At 44.2% G+C, this 13,521-nt stretch overlaps 1 protein-coding gene across 3 annotated transcripts in view; it reads right to left on the bottom strand.

The window, feature by feature from the left end:
* RXFP2 (relaxin family peptide receptor 2) overlaps positions 1-13,521 on the bottom strand; it is a 650,298-nt gene that overhangs the window by 215,118 nt on the left and 421,659 nt on the right. The gene's annotated exons all lie outside the window — the stretch shown is intronic.

Here is a 13,521-nt window from a genome sequence, read left to right as displayed (position 1 = left end):
CATGTCTGGCGCTATTTAGAGCACCAATCATGCAGGGATTGTCTGCCACTCACTGTAATGCCACAGCCATGGTGGTTGTGGCATTACAGTGATTGCCCAAATCGATGGGAACAGTGCCAACAGTGAAACATGAAAAGCCGGCAATTCAGCAGCGGCATACACCTGTACCCGACAATTTAGAACCGAAAGAATAGAGCTTCACACATAGATTAGATAGATATAAACATGTCAGCCACATATATACGAAGTACAGTGAAAGTGCTGCTTACTGTACTTGTCATTTAGCGTAAAGGATTTATCAAAAAAAATAATAGTGTTTTCATGCACCGTCTCTTTAAAAAAGCCGGCCGGCAATTCAGCAGCGGTACCCGACAATTTAGAATAGAAAGAATAGAGAATCACACATAGATTAGATAGATAGAAACATGTCAGTCACATATATATGAAGTACAGTGACAGTGCTGCTTACTGTACTTGTCATTTAGCGTAAAGGATTTATCAAAAAAAATAATAGTGTTTTCATGCACCGTCTCTTTAAAAAAGCCGGCCGGCAATTCAGCAGCGGTACCCGACAATTTATAACAGACAGAATAGAGCTTCACACATAGATTAGATAGATAGAAACATGTCAGTCACATATATATGAAGTACAGTGATAGTGTTGGTTACTGTACTTGTCATTTAGTATTAAAATAAAGGATTTATTATTAAAAAAATTGGCGTGGGGTTCCCCTTAATTTTAGGCTCTAGCGGAAGTTAAGCAGACGGCTGGGGCAGATGTTTGAAGCCTGGGAAGGGGGTAATACCCACGGAGTTTCCCAGGCTACTAATATCAGCCCCCAGCTGAATACATAGCCTTTACTAGCTATTAAAATGGGGGACCCCCCCAAAAAAATGACGTGGGGTCCCCCCTAATTTAATAGCTAGCAAAGGCTAGGCAGACAGCTGGGGCTGATATTAATAGCCCAGGAAGGGAGCCATGAATATTGGCCCCCTCCCAGGCTAGAAACACCAGCCGTCAGCCGCCCCAGAAATGGCGCATTCATAGGATGCGCCAATTCTGGCACTTAGCCTCGCTCTTCCACGCTGCCCTGGTGCGGTGGCAGGGGGTAATAGGGTTGGGGTTGATGTCAGCTTATAATGCCAGCTGACATCAAGCCCAGGTTAGTAATGGAGAGGCGTCTATAAGACACCCCCATTACTAACCCCATAGTCAAAGTTAAAAAAAACACAAACACCCAGAATAAAGTCCTTTAATTGAAATAAAGACACAATCCTTTATTGTTCTAAATTAAACCATACTTACCGTCACGCCCATTCCAGCTGAAGCCAACGATCTCCTGCAATAAAAGAAAAATAATAAAGCAACCTCATCCTTACCTTTCCATGGTTCCCACGACAGCTTCAGCTCTGCTACATCGAGATGACAGGCTGGACCGCAGCAGAACGCTGCCATCCAGCCTCTCATCCCGCAGACACTGAGAAGCGCAGGCTTGCTTGCGCTGCTCAGCGTCTCTCTGTGACGACATCCAGATGAGCCGAGTTCATGTCCAATGAACTCGGCTCACCTCATGCACGTCACTGACAGCGTGGGAAAATTCTCACGCTGAAGCGGTGAGTGCAGGAGAATTCTCCCACGCTGTCAGTGACGTGCATAAGGTGAGCTCATGTCCAATGAACTCAGCTCACCTCCTGCACGTCACTGACAGCGTGGGAGAATTCTCCTGCACTCAGCGCTTCAGCGTGAGAATTCTCCCACGCTGAAGCGCTGAGTGCAGGAGAATTTTCCCACGCTGTCAGTGACGTGCATAAGGTGAGCTCATGTCCAATGAACTCAGCTCACCTCCTGCACGTCACTGACAGCGTGGGAGAATTCTCCTGCACTCAGCGCTTCAGTGTGAGAATTCTCCCACGCTGAAGCGCTGAGTGCAGGAGAATTTTCCCACGCTGTCAGTGACGTGCATGAGGTGAGCCGAGTTCATTGGACATCAACTCGGCTCATCTGGATGCCCTCACAGAGAGACACTGTGGAGCGCAAGCAAGCCTGCGCTTCTCAGTGTCTGCGGGAAGACAGGCTGGATGGCAGCGTTCTGCTGCGGTCCAGCCTGTCATCTCGATGTAGCAGAGCTGAAGCTGTCATGGGAACCATGGAAAGGTAAGGATGATGTTGCTTTATTATTTTTCTTTTATTTCAGGAGATCGTTGGCTTCAGCTGGAATGGGCGTGATGGTAAGTATGGTTTAATTTAGAACAATAAAGAATTGTGTGTTTATTTCAATTAAAGGACTTTTTTCTGGGTGTTGTGTTTTTTTTAAATACTTTACTAGAAATTCATGGTGGTCATGTCTAATATTGGCGTGACCCCATGAATTTTGGGCTTAGGGCCAGCTGATAATGCCAAGCTGGCCCTAACCCCTTTATTACCCAGTGAGCCACCGCATCAGGGCCCTGGATGAGTTGGGTACAGCGCCAGAAGATGGCGCTTCTATGAACGCGCCATTTTCCGGGGTGGCTGCGGACTGCAATTTGCAGCGGGGGTGGCCCAGAAAGCTTGGGCCTCCCTGCGCTGCGGATTCCAGCCCCCAGCTGCCTAGTTGTACCTGGCTGGACACAAAAACAGGGCGAAGCCCCACGTCAATTTTGTTTAAATTATTTCATGAAATAATTAAGAAAAAAAGGGCTTCCCTATATTGTTGTGTCCGGCCAGGTACAAATAGGCAGCTGGTGGTTGGGGGCAGCCCGTTCCTGCCTGCTGTACCTGGCTGGACACAAATATAGTGCGAAGCCCCACGTCAATTTTTTTTAAATTATTTCATGAATTTCCTGAAATAATTTAAAAAAATTGAAGTGGGGCTTCGCACTATATTTGTGTCCAGCCAGGTACAGCAGGCAGGAACGGGCTGCCCCCATCCACCAGCTGCCTATTTGTACCTGGCCGGACACAACAATATAGGGAAGCCCTTTTTTTCTTAATTATTTCATGAATTTCATGAAATAATTAAAAAAAATTGAAGTGGGGCTTCGCACTATATTTGTGTCCAGCCAGGTACAGCAGGCAGGAACGGGCTGCCCCCAACCACCAGCTGCCTATTTGTACCTGGCCGGACACAACAATATAGGGAAGGCCTTTTTTTCTTAATTATTTCATGAAATAATTAAAAAAAAAGTACGTGGGGCTTCGCCCTATTTTTGTGTCCAGCCAGGTACAACTAGGCAGCTGGGGGCTGGAATCTGCAGCGCAGGGAGGCCCAAGCTTTCTGGGCCCCCCACCGCTACAAATTGCAGTCCGCAGCCACCCCGGAAAATGGCGCGTTCATAGAAGCGCCATCTTCTGGCGCTGTACCCAACTCATCCAGGGCCCTGGTGCGGTGGCTCACTGGGTAATAAAGGGGTTAGGGCCAGCTTGGTATTATCAGCTGGCCCCAAGCCCAAAATTCATGGGGTCACGCCAGTATTAGACATGACCGCCATGAATTTCTAGTAAAGTATTTAAAAAAAACACAACACCCAGAATAAAGTCCTTTAATTGAAATAAAGACACAATTCTTTATTGTTCTAAATTAAACCATACTTAACATCACACCCATTCCAGCTGAAGCCAACGATCTCCTGCAATAAAAGAAAAATAATAAACCAACCTCATCCTTACCTTTCCATGGTTCCCACGACAGCTTCAGCTCTGCTACATCGAGATGACTGGCTGGACCGCAGCACAATGCTGCCATCCAGTCTGTCATCCCGCAGACACTGAGAAGCGCAGGCATGCTTGCGCTCCTCACTGTCTCGCTGTGACGGCATCCAGATGAGCCGAGGTCATGTCCAATGAACTCGGCTCACCTCATGCACGTCACTGACAGCGTGGGAAAATTCTCACGCTGAAGTGCTGAGTGCAGGAGAATTCTCCCACGCTGTCAGTGATGTGCATGAGGTGAGCTCATGTCCAATAAACTCAGCTCACCTCCTGCACGTCACTGACAGCGTGGGAAAATTCTCCTGCAATCAGCGCTTCAGCGTGAGAATTTTCCCACGCTGTCAGTGACGTGCTTGAGGTGAGCCGAGTTCATTGGACATGAACTCGGCTCCTCTGGATGTCGTCACAGAGAGACGCTGAGCAGCGCAAGCAAGCCTGCGCTTCTCAGTGTCTGCGGGATGACAGGCTGGATGGCAGCGTTCTGCTGCGGTCCAGCCTGTCATCTCGATGTAGCAGAGCTGAAGCTGTCGTGGGAACCATGGAAAGGTAAGGATGAGGTTGCTTTATTATTTTTCTTTTATTGCAGGAGATCGTTGGCTTCAGCTGGAATGGGCGTGATGGTAAGTATGGTTTAATATAGAACAATAAAGGATTGTGTCTTTATTTCAATTAAAGGACTTTATTCTGGGTGTTTGTGTTTTTTTTAACTTTGACTATGGGGTTAGTAATGGGGGTGTCTTATAGACGCCTCTCCATTACTAACCTGGGCTTGATGTCAGCTGGCATTATAAGCTGACATCAACCCCAACCCTATTACCCCCTGCCACCGCACCAGGGCAGCGTGGAAGAGCGAGGCTAAGTGCCAGAATTGGCGCATCCTATGAATGCGCCATTTCTGGGGCGGCTGACGGCTGGTGTTTCTAGCCTGGGAGGGGGCCAATATTCATGGCTCCCTTCCTGGGCTATTAATATCAGCCCCCAGCTGTCTGCCTAGCCTTTGCTAGCTATTAAATTAGGGGGGACCCCACGTCATTTTTTTTGGGGGGTCCCCCATTTTAATAGCTAGTAAAGGCTATGTATTCAGCTGGGGGCTGATATTAGTAGCCTGGGAAGCTCCGTGGGTATTACCCCCTTCCCAGGCTTCAAACATCTGCCCCAGCCGTCTGCTTAACCTCCGCTAGAGCCTAAAATTAAGGGGAACCCCACGCCAATTTTTTTAATAATAAATCCTTTATTTTAATACTAAATGACAAGTACAGTAACCAACACTATCACTGTACTTCATATATATGTGACTGACATGTTTCTATCTATCTAATCTATGTGTGATGCTCTATCTTTCTGTTCTAAATTGTCGGGTACCGCTGCTGAATTGCCGGCCGGCTTTTTTAAAGAGACAGTGCATGAAAACACTATTATTTTTTTAAATAAATCCTTTACACTAAATGACAAGTACAGTAAGCAACACTGTCACTGTACTTATTATATATGTGACTGACATGTTTCTATCTATCTAATCTATGTGTGAAGCTCTATTCTTTCTGTTCTAAATTGTCGGGTACAGATGCTGAATTGCCGGCCGGCTTTTTTAAAGAGACGGTGCATGAAAACACTAATATTTTTTTTAATAAATCCTTTACACTAAATGACAAGTGCAGTAACCAACACTGTCACTGTGCTTCTTATATGTGTGACTGACATGTTTCTATCTATCTAATCTATGTGTGATGCTCTATTCCTTCTTGTCTAAATTGTCGGGTACCGGTGTATGCCGCTGCTGAATTTGCCGGCCGGCTTTTTTAAAGAGAGTGTCTTCTGAGCAGTTTGTCAGCTTTTGGACACCTTTGCAGGTGTTTTCTATGTGTTTCTATGTGTTTTTGTTTGCCTGCCATTGGTTTTAACGGTGTTCGACGGTGTTCTAAGGTGTTCGACGAACAGTTCGACGAACAGTTCCTCGAACATCCCGCTGTTCGACGAACCGAACCGAACCCGAACACTACGGGGGTGGCTCAACACTACCCATGACCTCTGAGGGAGACCCAGCTTTCTCACACTGGACCCTACATCATGCTGCAAAATTTGTTGGTAGACTTCAGACTTCATAATGCCATGCACAAGGTCAAGCAGTCCAGTGCCAAAGGCAGCAAAGCAACCCCAAAACATCAGGGAACCTCCGCCATGTTTGACTGTAGGGACAGTGTTCTTTTCTTTGAATGCCTCTTTTTTTTCCTGTACACTGTATGTTGATGCTTTTTCCCAAAAAGCTCTGCTTTTGCCTCATCTGACCAGAGAACATTCTTCCAAAACATTTTAAGGCATTCTCAGGTAAGTTTTGGCAAACTCCAGCCTGGCTTTTTTATGTCTCGGGGTAAGAAGTGGGGTCTTCCTGGGTATCCTCCAATACAGTCCCCTTTCATTCAGACGCCGACGGATAGTACGGGTTGACACTGTTGTACCCTCGGACTGCAGGGCAGCTTGAACTTGTTTGGATGTTAGTCGAGGTTCTTTATCCACCATCCGCACAATCTTGCGTTGAAATCTCTCGGCAATTTTTCTTTTCCGTCCATATCTAGGAAGGTTAGCCACAGTGCCATGGGCTTTAAACTTCTTGATGACACTGCGCACGGAAGACACAGGAACATTCAGGTCTTTGGAGATGGACTTGTAGCCTTGAGATTACTCATGCTTCCTCACAATTTGGTTTCTCAAGTCCTTAGACAGTTCTTTGGTCTTCTTTCTTTTCTCCATGCTCAATGTGGTACACACAAGGACACAGGACAGAGGTTGAGTCAACTTTAATCCATGTTAACTCCCTGCATGTGTGATTTACTTATTGCCAACACCTGTTAGGTGCCACAGGTAAGTTACAGGTGCTGTTAATTACACGAATTAGAGAAGCATCACATGATTTTTCAAACAGTGCCAATACTTTTGTCCACCCCCTTTTTTAGGTTTGGTGTGGAATTATATCCAATTTGGCTTTAGGACAATTCTTTTTGCGTTTTTTAATTGAAGAAAAATTAAATGAAGATAATAATACCAAAGAATTTGTGATTGTAATAATTTTCGGGAAGAAACTGAGAATTATCTGACAGAATTGCAGGGGTGCCAATACTTTTGGCCACCACTGTATTTGCATTTTACAGCGAGAAATAAGTATTTGATTCCTCTGGCAAACATCACTTAATACTTGGTGGTAAAACCCTTGTTGGCAAGCACAGCAGTCAGACGTTTTTTGTAGTTGATGATGACGGTTGCGCACATGTCAGGAGGAATTTTGGTCCACTCCTTTTTGTAAAATCATCTCTAAATCATTCAGATTTTGAGGCTGTTGCTTGGCAACTTGGAGCTTCAACTCCCTCCATAAGTTTTCTATGGTATTAAGGTTTGGAGACTGGCTAGGCCACTCTATGACCTTATTGTGATTCTTTTTGAGCCAATCCTTTGTTGCCTTGGCTGTATGCTTTGGGTCATTGTCTTGCTGGAAGACCCAGCCACGACCCATTTTTAATGTCCTGGCGGAGGGAAGGAGGTTGTCACTCAGGATTTTACGGTACATGGCTCCATTCATTCTCCCATTGATGCGGCGAAGTAGTCCTGTGCCCTTAGCAGAGAAACCATCCCAAAACATAATGTTTCCGCCTCCATGCTTGACAGTGGGGACGGTGTTCTTTGGGTCATAGGCAGCATTTCTCTTCCTCCAAACACGGCAAGTTGAGTTAATGCCAAAGAGCTCAATTTTTGTCTCATCTGACAACAGAACCTTCTCCCAATAACTCACAGAATCAACCAGGTGTTCATTGGCAACCTTCAGACGGGCCTGCACATGGGCCTTCTTGAGCAGAGGGACCTTGCGGGCACTGCAGGATTTTAAACCTTTAAGGTGTAATGTGTTACCAATGGTTTTCTTGGTGACTGTGGTCCCAGCTGCCTTGAGATCATTAACAAGTTCCCCCCATGTAGCTTTAGGCTGAGCTCTCACCTTCCTCATGATCAAGTATACCCCACGAATTGAGATTTTGCATGGTGCCCCAGATCGATGTCGATTGACAACCATTTTGTATTTCTTCCATTTTCTTACTATTGCACCAACTGTTGCCTCCTTCTCACCCAGCGTTTTACTTATGGTTTTGTAGCCCATTCCAGCTTTGTGCAGGTCTATGATCTTGTCCCTGACATCCTTAGAAAGCTCTTTGGTCTTGCCCATGTTGTAGAGGTTAGAGTTTGACTGATTAATTGAGTCTGTGGACAGGAGTCTTTTATACAGGTAACTATGTAAGACAGCTATCTTTAATGCAGTTAACGAGTTGATTAGGAGCATCTAACTGGTCTGTAGGAGCCAGAACTCATAATGGTTTGTAGGGGATCAAATACTTATTTCTAACTGCAAAATGCAAATAAATTTATCTAATTTATACAATGTGATTTTCTTGATTTTTTTTTTTGGATATTCTATCTCTCAATGTTAAAATTAACCTACCCTTAAAATTATAGACTGTTCATGTCTTTGTCAGTGGGCAAACTTACAAAAACAGTAAGGGATCAAATAATTATTTCCTTCACTGTAAGTGTGATCTCTATATAATTCCATGCAAGTTTAAATAAAAAAAAAAAACATAACTCAAAACCATTCATGTCATGCCATCTAAACTATGTGGTATTGTATAATATCATAAGATTGTACAGTCATGGCCAAAAGTTTTGAGAATGACACCAAGATTATATTTGCACATGATCTGCTGGCCTCTGGCTTTTATTAGTGTTTGTCTGATGTTTATATCACATACAGAAATATAATTGCAATCATATTATGAGTACCAATAGGTTATATTGACAGTTAGAATGAGTTAATGCAGCAAGTCAATATTTGCAGTGTTGCCCCTTCTTCTTCAAGACCTCTGTAATTCTCCCTGGCATGCTCTCAATCAACTTTTGGACCAAATCCTGACTGATAGCAGTCCATTCTTGCATAATCAATGCTTGCATTTTGCCAGAATTTGTTGGTTTTTGTTTGTCCACCCGTCTCTTGATGATTGACCACAAGTTCTCAATGGGATTAAAATCTGGGGAGTTTCCAGGCCATGGACCCAAAATCTCTATGTTTTGTTCCATGAGCCATTTAGTTATCACCTTTGCTTTATGGCAAGGTGCTCCATCATGCTGGAAAAGGCATTGTTGGGCGCCAAACTGCTCTTGGACGGTTGGGAGAAGTTGCTCTTGGAGGACATTCTGGTACCATTCTTTATTCATGGCTGTGTTTTTAGGCAAGACTGTGAGTGAGCCGATTCCCTTGGCTGAGAAGCAACCCCACACATGAATGGTTTCAGGATGCTTTACAGTTGGCATGAGACAAGACTGGTGGTAGCGCTCACCTCTTCTTCTCTGAATAAGCTGTTTTCCAGATGTCCCAAACAATCGAAAAGGGGATTCATCAGAGAAAATGACTTTGTCCCAGTCCTCAGCAGTCCACTCCCTGTACCTTTTGCAGAATATCAGTCGGTCCCTGATGTTTTTTCTGGAGAGAAGTGGCTTCTTTGCTGCCCTCCTTGAAACCAGCCCTTGCTCAAAGAGTCTCCGCCTCACAGTGCGTGCAGAAGCACTCACACCAGCCTGCTGCCATTCCTGAGCAAGCTCGGCACTGCTGGTAGTCCGATCCCGCAGCTGAAACAGTTTTAAGATATGGTCCTGGCGCTTGCTGGTCTTTCTTGGGCGCCCTGGAGCCTTTTTGACAACAATGGAAGCTCTCTCCTTGAAGTTCTTGATGATGCGATAGTTTGTTGACTGAGGTGCAATCTTTGTAGCTGTGATACTCTTCCCTGTTAGGCCATTTTTGTGCAGTGCAATGATGGCTGCACGTGTTTCTTTAGAGATAACCATGGTTAACTGAAGAGAAACAATGATACCAAGAACCAGCCTCGTTTTAAAGTGTCCAGTGATGTCATTCTTACTTAATCATGACTGATTGATCGCCAGCCCTGTCCTCATCAACACCCACACCTGTGTTAATGGATCAATCACTAAAACGATGTTAGCTGCTCCTTTTAAGGCAGGACTGCAATGATGTTGAAATGTGTTTTGGGGGTTAAAGTTCATTTTCTGGGCAAATATTGACTTTGCAAGTACAGTAATTGCTGTTAAGCTGATCACTCTTTGACATTCAGGAGTATATGCAAATTGCCATTACAAAAAATGAAGCAGTAAACTTTGGAAAAATTACTATTTGTCTCATTCTCAATACTTTTGGCCATGACTGTATATACATTATTTAGCTTTACCATACTGCAAAAGCAAGTACATCCATCTAGATTTGGACTGGTTAATCTTTTGGTTCACCCTGGGCTCATAAAGTCCATCAGATTTTAAAATTAAATTAGAGGGGACATGCACTGGTTTTGTGTATATGAATGGTGGTACCTCATCTTTTTTGTTTGGCCCAAGATAATCTGATCCTATATTTTTTTTCAGAAATACAAGAAGGATATACAGTAAAGACCAAAAGTTTGGACACACCTTCTCATTTAAAGATTTTTCTGTATTTTTATTACTATGAAAATTTTACATTCACACTGAAGGCATCAAAACTATGAATTAACACATGTGGAATTATATAGTTAACAAAAAAGTGTGAAACAACTGCAAATATGTATTATATTCTAGGTTCTTCAAAGTAGCCACCTTTTACTTTGATGACTGCTTTGCACACTCTTGGCATTCTCTTGATGAGCTTCAAGAGATAGTCACCGGAAATGGTCTTCCAACAATCTTGAAAGAGTTCCCAGAGATGCTTAGCACTTGTTGGCTCTTTTGCCTTCACTCTGCGGTCCAGCTCACCCCAAACCATGTCGATTGGGTTCAGGTCTGGTGACTGTGGAGGCCAGGTCATCTGGCGTAGCACCACATCACTCTCCTTCTTGGTCAAATAGCCCTTACACAGCCTGGAGGTGTGTTTGGGGTCATTGTCCTGTTGAAAAATAAATGATGGTCCAACTAAACGCAAACCGGATGGAATAGCATGCCGCTGCAAGCTGCTGTGGTAGCCATGCTGGTTCAGTATGCCTTCAATTTTGAATAAATCCCCAACAGTGTCACCAGAAAAGCACCCCCACACCATCACACCTCCTCCATGCTTCACGGTGGGAATCAGGCATGTAGAGTCCATCCGTTCACCTTTTCTGCGTCGCACAAGGACACGGTGGTTGGAACCAAAGATCTCAAATTTGGACTCATCAGACCAAAGCACAGATTTCCACTGGTCTAATGTCCATTCCTTGTGTTCTTTAGCCCAAACAAGTCTCTTCTGCTTGTTGACTGTCCTTAGCAGTGGTTTCCTAGCAGCTATTTTACCATGAAGGACTGCGGCACAATGTCTCCTCTTAACAGTTGTTGAAGAGATGTGTCTGCTGCTAAAACTCTGTGTGGCATTGACCTGGTCTCTAATCTGAGCTGCTGTTAGCCTGTGATAAACTTATCCTCAGAAGCAGAGGTGACTCTTGGTCTTCCTTTCTTGGGGCGGTCCTCATGTGAGCCAGTTTCTTTGTAGCGCTTGATGGTTTTTGCAACTGCACTTGGGGACACTTTTAAAGTTTTCCCAATCTTTTCCACTGACTGACCTTCATTTCTTAAAGTAATGATGGCCACTCGTTTTTCTTTACTTAGCTGCTTTTTTCTTGCCATAATACAAATTCTAACAGTCTATTCAGTAGGACTTTCAGCTGTGTATCCACCTAACTTCTGCACAGCACAACTGATGGTCCCAACCCCATTTATAAGGCAAGAAATCCCACTTATTAAACCTGACAGGGCACACCTGTGAAGTGAAAACCATTTCTGGTGACTACCTCTTGAAGCTCATCAAGAGAATGCCAAGAGTGTGCAAAGCAGTCATCAAAGCAAAAGGTGGCTACTTTGAAGAAGCTAGAATATAAGATATATTTTCAGTTGTTTCACACTTTTTTGTTAAGTATATAATTCCACATGTGTTAATTCATAGTTTTGATGCCTTCAGTGTGAATGTACAATTTTCATAGTCATGAATATACAGAAAAATCTTTAAATGAGAAGGTGCGTCCAAACTTTTGATCTGTACTGTAGCTCCATGCGATGTGTCGTGACATCACTGAATGAAAACAGAAAAACATACACAAAATACTTGCGCGTGAGAACAGTGATATGAAATTTAATTTGGGATTCAAATGAAGGTATGTGGGATGTAATTATGAAATAAATGTACAGTATTTTCTATAACATTTCATTCATTTTTAATGACTACTTATTCTATTGATAAGATATGCGCAAGTGTTTCTATAATTGTCTTGATTGAGTTGTGAGTTACAGAAGCACTCTCAAACTTTTTATACTCTTTAAGAGGTTGTCCACTGCTTTAGCATTGATGACTGTGACGACACCGCATTTATTCTTAATTATTTAAGACGTATTATTCAGCAGGCTCAGGGACGTGAGCTATTGTTCACATGAGACTGAACATTGACTCTTGTTGTAGGTTGAATTGATGTTTGTTGATTTGTTAAATAGTTGAATGGTTGCTGACTACCTATTGCATCAGTCCTTGGAGTTTATTGCTCTGCTATCCTTGAGGGACAAAGGAGCAGGTTAATTGAACAATCGATGTTTGTTAATTTGGTGAATGCCTGCTGACTACCTATTGTATCAGTCCATGCAGCTTGTTGTTCTGCAAACATTGGAGGACAAAATATGCCAGTTAATTTAACACTTGAACAATGAAAGATGACCTCCACCCATCTCCCCCCAAACCTGTGAGTAATGGCCTGAAGGACAGCTGTGGGTGTGAAAAGGAACAGAGAGACTCTACAGGACATGTGCCAAGGCACCATGGCTCCAACTGGAGGAATACAGATTTGATCCCCTGCCCATCACTGAACCCATGGAGACATTTGGAGAACCCAGGTTGGGACAATCAGGTCACCTGGCCACATACCTTAATGGACTCTGCCAGCTTCCTAAGCTTGCGCTACCTCCTCTCTGTGGGTGCCCGCCAAAAGCGGGGTGCTCCTGGTTGGGTTAGATGGACCTGGAAGCTCCGAAGTCGTAGATGTTCTAATTCCTGGCGAGCCAGTGGAATGGTGAGACTCTGTCATTTGCACCATCTTATGTAATTGCTGGGACTGTACTATATATTATTGACTGTTATTGATCCAATACATTTTTACCATAGTTTGTTACACTCATCCTGTGTTGTCTGAGTGGTATTTTGCCCATGGGAAAGAAGTGTGGGCGTTCAGTGGGATGAGCCCTGGTCCATATGGTCTTTCTAAAGACAACCAGGCCAGCGATGAGAGCACCCACTGACCCTCGTGTCTCCACAATGACCTATCCTTAGGATAGGTCACCAATGTTTGATCGATCGGGTCTGACGCCCAGCACCCTCGCCAATCAGATGTTATCGATGTCGACGGCAACGGCTGCTGAGTAGAAGTACTCACTTGCGGAGCTGGCTGTCTACTGATAGTGGCCCCCTCAGGTTCTGCATATCCACCTCCTATTGATTTGAATTGAAAGTGGATGTGTAGTAAAAAGCCTCGGCCATTATCATAAGATGGCCATCTCTGCAAGCGAGCACTTCCGGCTGGCGGCCGCTGCCGACACCGATAACAGCTGATTGGCGGGGGTGCAGGGAGAGAGAGAAAAAGAGGAGATTTTCCAGCTCCAAAGTTCGGGTCCCTATTGATTTCTATAGGGTACAAGTTCTGGTTCAAGTTTGGGTACAGTTATGCTACCCTAACCGAACTTTGGACTAATCTGACAAACCCGAACTTCTACGGGTCCACTCATCCCTATCTATGACATCATGT

This window comes from Phyllobates terribilis, unplaced genomic scaffold, assembly GCF_046119375.1.
Source record: "Phyllobates terribilis strain yellow unplaced genomic scaffold, ASM4611937v1 Scaffold_2__4_contigs__length_985480577, whole genome shotgun sequence".
Taxonomy (NCBI): Eukaryota; Metazoa; Chordata; class Amphibia; order Anura; family Dendrobatidae; genus Phyllobates; species Phyllobates terribilis.
This window is presented reverse-complemented; position numbering and strand designations above follow the sequence as displayed.